Here is a 10274-nt window from a genome sequence, read left to right on the forward strand (position 1 = left end):
AGACCCGGAGAATCTCCCTCCTCCCCTTGCCCAGCCTTCCAGGAAGAAACAAATGGGAGCATCTATAAGTGGGGTTCGAGGTTTCTAAAATTGGTCCATCCTGTGTGTCCCACAAAGGAAGGATCAACACGTTGACGGGAATTTAGTGAGACTCCCATGGTTTCGGTGAGAACCCGGCGGACACAGAAATAAAGCACTTAGCTTAGCCATGCTCCACGAGTAAAGCAGAAAAAGCCACGAAGCCTGCCGCGGAGAGAGCTGGGGTTTTTGCTCTGTAAGTGAGCGGGCTCCCGGATCCTTTCATTCATCCTTCCACTCACGCAGCAGCATGTGGAGCACCTGCGCGGGGCCACGCCCCCGCAGCGGAGCGAGAGGGGGTCCCCGCTCTCCCGGAGCCCAGAGCGCGCCGGGGAAGGGGGAGGACAGGCACGCCGCCACCAGTGTTCCATCAGATGGCACTGAACGGCCTCATGGGGACAGTGAGCCCAGACCTAACGGGGGCGGGGGGGTGCCTGGAGGGGGTGTGGGGGAGGCTAAGGAAGCTTCCTTTGAAGAGGGGACCTGAAAACCGAGGTTGAAAAACTACCAAGACCCCACCTTTCCCAAACCATCAGTATCATCATGGCAGTAACGGGACAAGCCAGCAGCCCCAGGGGCCTCCTGCCTCACTGCACTGAGAAGGTTCCACATCGCTGCTGTGCCATTCCCACCAGAAAGGCATAATCTGAACCTGTTCACAAGGAAATAGTGCGCGGGCTCGGGCTGGGGGACAGTCTGCAAAGCGGCGTGCCTGTGCTCCTTAAGAATGCTTTAAAAGCCCAGAGAGACTGAGGGGTTTCAGGTGAAAAGAAATTAAGGAGACATGACATGACAGGGCGCCTGGGTGGCTCAGTGGGTTAAAGCCTCTGCCTTCGGCTCAGGTCGTGATCCCGGGGTCCTGGGATCGAGCCGTGTCGGGCTCCTTGCTCAGCGGGGAGCCTGCTTCCCCCCTCTCCCTCTGCCCCTGCTCATGTGCATGCTTCCTCTCTTCCTCTCTCTGTCAAATAAGTAAATAAAATTTAAAAAAAAATTAAGGAGACATAACAACTAAATGTTACCTGTGATCTATGAGCATCCCTGAGACAGTTCCTGAAACCATTGTTTCTCTCCTGATGTGGAGAACTGTCATTTGGTTGTCTAAGAGCATGTGTTTGTAGTTAGGACATAAACACTGGAGTGTTCAGGGGCAAAGGGGCGTGTCTGCAATTCACTCTCAAACAGGTGTACAGTGTGTGCATGTATATATATGTGGCAAAATGTTCACGAGTAATGATCAGGGTGAGGGTTAAGGCTACAGGGAATCTACAGTATTTTGCAACTTTTCCATAGGTTTGAAATATCAGAATGAAAGGTCACCCCAGCTAGACACTCGGCCAGCAGGTAGGGGCCTGGCGTCGGCACCTCCATCTGGGGACAGGGCCAGGAGGTAGCAAGGGTGCTGTGTATGCAGGGAACAGACAGTTCAATGGGGGTCCAAGTTCAAGGTCAGGACTAGTGAGAGATCAGGTTTGAAGGTCGGGTTAGACAAACAGTAGAGGGTCTTGGTCCTGCGGGCTGTGGGGAACTGCAGCAAGGTTTTAAGCAGGGCAGAGTGACGGGATCAGGAGGCCCAGCGCAGTGCGTGGGTGGCCGGCTTGAAGGGACTAAGCCCGGCAGAACACTGGTCAGAGCTGTCCCAGCACTGCAGGCAAGGTCAGCACCCCCACCCCCCATAAGGGGCAATTGTGCTTGTCAAGTGCAGGAACTGAGGGGAGAGGAGAGTGGTAAGAGGTAGGAAGGGGGGTGGTAACCTGTGCAAAGGGAGTTTCCTGTGGCGGTGACCGCACCAACTGAGACAGGAAAGACCGAAGGAGAAAGTGGTTTAGAGAGGAAAATGACCAGTTTCTGTGCTGAGTTTGAGATGCCTTTGGGACACTGGTCCCAAAGCACTGGTTAAATGCTTATGTGCAAATTGGCCGGTGGGTCTGATGGCCCCAGGAGAGGTTGGGTGCCGGGGCAGAGCTCCTGGAGTCACACTGCCAGGTCTGAATCCTGGGTGGCCTAGCTCAAAAGCCGGGTGACAGATCCATTTGTTTTCTCCATCTCTGCCTCCCTTTACTGGGCTGCAACACGATGGGATTAGAACCCTTCTCATGGCTGGGGCGGGGAGGGGGGAGGGTCCTGACAATGACACACGTAAACACCAGTAAAATGCTTAGAAGAGTCCCTGGATCACAGGAAGTGCTCCAAGGGTCAGCCACCACCGCTGCCGCCTTCAGCTGCCCCCACCCCCGCGGCATCCAGCAAGAGGGCAGGAGCCACAGGAAGGAGCAAGGGAAGCAGCCCCAGCAGAGTGGTCAGGGCCCGCAAACCATGGCCATCTGTGGTACAAATGTCATCCTGCCACTGGGCGAGTTAGAGGCTCCCAAAGGCAGCAGGGCAGATGGGCTTGCGACTCTGCACCCGGCAGTGTCTTCACGTGGGACTCCCGGCTCTCCTGGGGCACGCTGCAGTCCGTGGGAGCCCTGGGTAGGCTTATTATCAAACATACAGATTCCTGGGCCCCAGCCCAGAGCAAGAGTCAGAGGCTCTGGGGACGGAGCCCGGAACTCTGAGCTGTAAGCCAGTCTCCCTGGGGCGATCTTCTGGGCAACTGCTTTCGTGAATGCTGCCTGAGGGCAAGTAACTGGAGAGGTGATGCATTTCGGAGGGAGAGAACATAGGGAATTTTTTCCATCCTTAATTCCTACAAATCATTACTTTGGACCCTTGCATTATTCAATAACAAACGTAAGATTTTAAGTGGCTACGTTATTTCCCATCATCTCAATAAAGACAGTGCTCCCTTGAAAAAAAAAATTACGGGACGATTTTAGAAAAAAAAAAAAATCCAGGTAGGTTGAAGTGATTATTACTTTTTACTTTAACCTGGTTAAAGGGTGCGTTTCAATAGAGGAAGGAGTGACAGGTCTTTTCAAATGCATGGGGCTGTCCCAAGGGAAAACATCTTTTTTCTAAGATGATCTGGAAAGTGGAACTGCGACATAGCAGGAGGAGGCTGATTTGGGTTGAAGAAAGAATTGTCTGAGTTGAGCTGTCCAAGGATGGGAGTGGGGTCCTGGCCCAGTGGAGGTGTCCATAGAGGGGGATACAGAAGAGAGGGCTACACTGGGCAAAAAGCTGGACACGTGACATACAGTGAGGGCTATATATTCACTGAATATTAGTAACTAATAACTTCAGTACTATTATCCCATTTTACAGAAGCGGGCTGCGGCCAGGTAAGTGGCTCATCTAAGGTTATCCAGCCACTGAATGGGTGAGCCTTGAGTCAAACAAAATCTAATTCCAATAGTTCTTAACCATCATATTGCACTGATGTCCAAGTAAAAATATTTGGTTAGTTCATCTGAAGTAAATGTGTGTGTGTGTGTGTGTGTGTGTATGGTGTACATGATAGAGGCAGAGCAGAGCGGTGGCTGGCCAGCACCACAGGTGACGCACAGGGCTATAGCATTCATCACGGACACGATCATTCAAGTAACTTAAAAATCCGAATCATCCCCTTGACATCTTAGCAAAAGCAGTTTTTCACTTTGATGTTTGTTTTGGGGTGGAGCACGGGCATGCAGAGGCTGGCTGGGTTGCATGGGCTGGAGCAGTAGTTTGTTTAGGAGAGAAGAATTCCTAACACAGACTTGGCTTCTTCCCAGTCCTTCCTCACCTTTCTAGCAATGCCAAGGGGCAGCCCTGCGAAGCACCTTCACTGCTGTACCAATGGTTAGCAGCAGAGGGCAGCAAAACACACTCAGCCAGACAAGCACCAAGGTTGGCCTGGGGAATAATGGTTAGGCTTTCAAGGGTTTTCCTATCATTCGGAGAGTTCTAGAAGAGTACTACTGATTCAAAATTATGAAACCCAAACGCAGAAGTAATGAATCATTCCCTTATTACAAACTTAGTAATTGAAAAGATCTTAGCACAGCTGGTCTCCTGACATGAAATACTACTTGGACAGGGCTTGCACTTCTATTTTCTTGTCTTTCCTCACGGTGATCGTGTAATGGCTGGTGGGCAGCTTTTGAGCACCTACAATAGTTAACTGAACTGTCTGCTAAGTCATACAAAAAAATTTAACAAAGAAATATTTAAGGTTATGATTCACTCACAGTTTGGGAACTGACTTCATTTTGAAGCTACAGCTGTGATTTCCCTATTGCCCCACTTCCTTTTCTAGAACTCACCTACGGGATTTCACAGTGTAATGACTGCCCTTCCAGCAACTCTTGGGCACTTGCTTGCAGTCTCCTGAGGTTTGTGTTGGTGAATGCTCCCTGTGGGAGCTGCTATGTACAAGCAAGAGGCCATTTCGGCCTCTTCTCTAGAATCCTCCAGGTGCTGTTGTCTGCCACATGAGCCTGCAAGTCTTAGGCGTGTGTGCACAGATGATGCCAAGACGCGGGCACCACGATTCAACCTATTTTCTTCTGGGTTTTCAGGGAATGGTGACTGGGTTCCTACCTGGAAACCTTCCACATCATGAGGAAGGCAGGAGAATCCTGAAGGTTCTGGATACAGACATGTGCGTGCTCCTGTTTCAGCTTTGTCACTTAGTTACTAAGTTACTTGTGTACTCAGGTTCCTCATTTTCTAAATGAGGATATACATACTTCACTGTATGGCTGGGATAGTAATTCATATTTATTAAAACATTTACCATGTTTTGTATACTATTTTGTATTTTGTATACTATTTGTATTTTGTGTACTAAACAATACTATTTTAAGCCTTGGTGATCTGGTAAATACAATTCCTCAAAAAGGGGTGACATAATGGAAGGACAAGGTAGTTTCAGGTAGTGGTGAGGGTGGAGAGACAATCAGAAACAGTGCTGGGATGCAGATGCCACCTTGATGGCTCGGACGAGGGGAGCGGGACGAGGGGAGCAGGTCGGGGAGGACCAGATCGCCCGTGGATGACAGCGGTCTCCATGATCACTGGAGTGTGACTAGTGGCCAGAGGGGCAGGACTGGACTCACTGGGTCAACGTGGGCACAGGGACTGGGAGGCAGAGTGGGGCAGGAGGGGCAGCACGCAACACGAGGCCTGGCACAAAGCCAGCTGCACATGTAGTTTATTAATTTAAAAAAACAATGCAGGGGGAGCTGGAGTTCCTTTAAGGAAAAAAGGAAAAATACTCTCAAGGATTTTCCACCAATAATCTTAATTTTCTCTGAATATGTAAAGTGACAATACATCCAAGTTTCTTAAATTGGCTCATTTTCTGAGCTACAGCAAAGCTGCCCACAACTATTGTGATTATTATATTCATTGTAGGAGGCTCAGATAAATTTAACATTTATTTCTTCCATTATAAAATAGAAGCATTTTTAAAACATTTTGAAAAGGGACAAAAAAAATCTAACACCCTACCACAAAAACTGCTTTAGCATCTTGTATGTATACTGGTCTTCGGACTTTGGACTAATCCGACATTTACTTAATACTGAGTGTTTTAAGCACTGTGGACAAGAAATTTTAAAATGCTGGTTCTTACTGTCCTAATACTTTTTTTTTTTTTGTCCTAATACTTTTTGATACCTCATTTTTTCCTTTAGGAAAGACTAAAAATGTTACATAGCTATAAACACTGCATCTTCAAAGTTTTTTGGAGACCTCCATACTTTTTCTATGAAGAACACATTCATTCAGCTCTATCGCTTACCATAAAACCTTGAAAAGTAGGGGTGCCTGGGTGGCTCAGTGGGTTAAAGCCTCTGCCTTCGGCTCAGGTCATGATCCCAGGGTCCTGAGATTGAGCCCGGCATCGGGCTCTCTGCTCAGTGGGGAGCCTCCTTCCCCCTCTCTCTGTGCCTGCTTGTGATCTCTGTCTGTCAAATGAATAAATAAAATCTTAAAAAAAAAAAAAAAAAACCTTGAAAAGTAAATTCTAGGTACGGACTCATCAACATAGATGAGGAATTTGAAAGATGCCTCTCTGCTTGCTTAAAAATGTTCACGAGCTCAGGATATGCAGTCTGTACAACTACTGGGAACCCAAACTCTCAATGTGTACTGGACAGGGGTGGGGGTTGGGATGGGGGCGTGACTTAGGACCATCAAGTGAAAAGTCAACTAGCTGACAAACAGCACAAGTGAAAGTGATCCTAAATTGTTTTTATTCTAAAGCAAGACTCTGTTGCTTGAAATGTCAGAATTTTAAAAGCAGAAAATGTGGGAGGCTTTTTTTCTTTTTACAAATTCCAGGGGGAAATTAGTATCAATATCGTACTTCTCTCTTTTTTTTTTTTTTTTTTGCTTAGCATTTCAGATTCACTTTGAGCTTCTCATCTTTAATACGCAGTAGCAATTCTGGAAACATTCTGTACTGCGTACAAATACTTTCAAGACCAGTTTTAATTGAGGCGTATGTGTATTTTAAAATGCATTTTACAGGACAGCAGACCTGTTTAGGTGGCAGGCTAGACCACTGGAAATAGCAAAGAAAACGGCTGCTCTTGGGTTTACCAAACTGAAAAACTGTGATTTCCAGATACTCATGGAGCAGCAACATTTCTCAAAGGCGCACAAGGAAGTTATGGGTTAATCAGGCCCACTTTCATTAAGTAGTCCTGAGTGACAGCCAGGGAACATCCCCGACAGTCATCAAATAAAACCTGAAGAAGAAAGCTGTCCTAAGTAACCTGATGAAAATATGCCAGGAATCACATTCCGAGTCTGAAAGCACTAGAATTAAAAGAGCAAACTCAAGACCTCCTGCAATGAATTAGGAAATAAAAAAAGAAATATTTGGAACGAGAGGTATTTTGCCTATAATGAATGAGTTCAGATGTCTTTGAAGTTCTGAAATTGTTAGATTATGAAGTAGAGAGAATTACAATCTAATTTACTTCATAGCAGAGCTAAAATTAGTAAGAATTTGTTAAATGCTTATGTGCAAATGACTGTACTTAGATTTCATGTTGGACAAATGGAAACCATGTTACTGGAGACTGGTGAGAAGTCAGATGGGGAGATTTACAGAAGGAAAGAACATCTGTGACTTGTTTGTTCCAGGTTATAATAGAAAGTTTAAGTGAAAACCAATCACAGGTGGTTAGAATGGCACCAGGAAAAGAAGCAAGGACTGAGGTAATGAACAGTTGATAAAGCTCTCCAGACCTAGTACAGAGAGAAGGACAATGAGGTTGAGTTTGGGGTTAGAGATAAGAAAAGGAGGCAAGAGCATCACAGAAGCGAAGAGGAAATTTGGCGCGGGGCCAGGGGTTGGGGGTACGCTGGTGGTCAGCGGCTTAATCACACAAGCTGAGGCCAGAGAATTCAGAGTGCAGAAGGCTGGTAAATAGGGAACCATGAGATCCTGAGAAGGGGTTTTTTTGGGCAGAAGCTAAATCAAAAGAAATTTAAGAGCCTGAAAGCCTAGTGAAGAAAAATAATCCAGTAGTTTAAGAGATACTTGGACAAAGAGAGAAAACAAAACAGGAACGCAGTTAGAGGGGCAAGAGAATCATGCAAAAGACAGGAGGGTTTCGTATAGGTGTGCACAAAAGGGAAAAAGTCCTAGACGGTGAGGACGAAGGGAAAGGAGGTGCACATCTGGAGTCAGAAGTCTCAGGAATCTGAAAGACGGGACTGGTGACAATGAAGAAGGCCCAGTAACAGCTCTGAACACCTTGTTCAGACCAAGACAAGGTGCTGGTCTCACTGCAGTCTCACTGCACAGACCAAGATGGCACCCAACCAGGATTTTTCCTTGAAACCACTATCAGGCCATCAGGCATGTGAAGTCACCACAGGGACCACAGGGTCACAGGATATTACCTGTGGTTCCCAAAATGAGATTACTGCCAGGCAGGGGCTTCAGTCTAAACCAGATGTGGGTTACCCAGGTGGAATTCAACTAATGCGTCAAGCTAGAGTACTTTCAGACCACCTCGGAGTCCTCCCTCGGCCACTACCTTCTCTGCAGGCGGCTTCAGGACAGGCAGACCACAGCCTGCTCTAGATCCTGCTTCCCGCTGAGTGGAGACACAGAATGCCAGCAACTTGCAGGGGTAAACTGAAATACATAACCAATATTTTTAGCCACGAAAAGCTCACTCAATCATGAACAGTCTGAGGTATTAAATACAAGACCTTAAAACACACGTGACTCTAATAATAATAAACCATCCAGGAGAGTTCAAGGGACGAAGTCCTGTTTTCATGCATACTGAGGACCGAAGACTTTACATTTTCTACCTTGGATGATGGCAACAGGTCCTCTTTAAAAAAGCCACTGTCCAGAGTATTGATAAATCTACCTTGACTTTTGGCTGTGATAACACAGAAAGACAGAAGAAGGTATCTGCCTCAGGGGAAGTATCGAGCAATCCAACTAGACTCTGAGCAGCTAGAGCACAGGTAAGTAGATTCTGTGCGTGAATGCGAAGGTGCTCCGAGTCGTCACAGGTCCCGTTCCAGCAAAGCTGGAGGCAGCAATGGACCCGATCTGCACCATGGATGCCTCTGGGCTCCCTGAAGCGGCTGCCTGATGGATAATGGAGTTATCTAGGGCAGTTGTGAGGACTGAATAGGAATGTATGTGGAACACAGAGCACATGTTTGATAGACATACACCTGCTCGATCTGAACACTATTCTTGATGAAAATATTTCATACTCCTTTCTCACATGCTTTTAGAACCTCAGCACCTATTTTGACAAATGTAAGATAGACGACCAGACAAATGGATTTCTGAAAATACACAGCTGAGACTGATTCTCTATGGGTAGCTCTGTGTGAAGCTCAAAGAAATTATGAGGAGAATGTATAAAGTGTTTTGAATAGCAATGCCATCACTGGAAAACATGGCAGCTGCTCCAAGTGTTCTGAAAAAGAGAATTCTCAGTTTGATGGGCAAGCTCTAACAGATGATAATAAAACTCCCCTTGGAGGCCCTACTGCTCTGGTTCCTCATTACATCCAGAGCGTGAGCTCCATTACACATCCAACTTAAGACGCTCACTCTCTAGCTTAAAAAAAAAAAAGAAAGAAAGAAAGAAAGAAAATACCACTATTTAGCTTTCCTCTAAAGTAGAATTTAACTACTGTCCATGCTGAAGTCCAAAAAGTACCATGTACACCTCCCAGTGATACGTTTCACAGGATGTTACAATACGGCGCTTTATACTAGCAGAAGCGATCACTGACGTAGCTTCTGAGGCACTAGGCAAAGTTCTGAACAGCTACCAACTCTAAAAAAGGTAGGCACCCAAAACGGAAGCCAACGAGATGATGTAACTTAACTCTAAATAAGAGCTGAATTTGAACCCAGGCAGCCATAGAGGAGTCCATTCCATACCTTAGTTCTGGTTTTGCTAACTAAATTCAAGAATCATTTAGTAACACTGTATTAAGGGTTTATAGGTAACAGAATCAATTTGGACACTTCAAGTATCTCTCAATTTAAAAAGAACAAACACTTTAAGACTCCACAGATGAGCTGCCTACTCAGGTTCACACGGCTTAGAGGCCAGGGTGGGCTACAGTCCCAGTCCAAAGGCTAGCACACCAAACCACCTCTCTTTGTTCAGCCTCACAGAATGGCCAATGATCCCGGGTTATCACCAAGAACACTTCTGAACACAATTCCACGGAAGAATGACAAAAGAAAACCGGCCCACATTTTCTCGTTCTTTCTTTAAACATTTGTGATTAGGTTTCCACATGAAAACTGCAAGCAAGAAACTGGGGATAAAAGTCAAATAAGATGCAGAACTCACAGTCCGCAGAGAAACAGAGAGAGAACCGAAGGGACAGATCATCACAGGCACTAGAAAAATCTACGTAACGGTTGTTCTTCACGTTTTCTAGAGAATACTGGATTTTCTTTCTGATGCTCCATGGTGCCCATTAAGGGAAATCCACACTTGAACAGAAAGAAGACAGAAGCTTAACCTACAATCCCAGTTTTGTGTAGTTGTATAACCAAAGCACAAGTACAGCCGACCCCCGAATGCAGGCTTCAGGGTACTGATTCTCCTGCAGTCAAAAATCCACTACCTATGACTTCTCAAAAACATCACTACTACTAGCCTATTGCTGGCCAGAACCCTCATCAATAATACAGGTGATCAACAGATATTTTGTATGTGTATTATATACGACTCCCCATAATAAAGCTAGAAAAAAGATTGAAATCGTTAGAGGTAATACATTTACAGAACTGGGTTTATTGGAAAAAAAAAAAAAAA

The sequence above is a fragment of the Mustela erminea genome, chromosome 4 (assembly GCF_009829155.1).
Source record: "Mustela erminea isolate mMusErm1 chromosome 4, mMusErm1.Pri, whole genome shotgun sequence".
Taxonomy (NCBI): domain Eukaryota; kingdom Metazoa; phylum Chordata; class Mammalia; order Carnivora; family Mustelidae; genus Mustela; species Mustela erminea.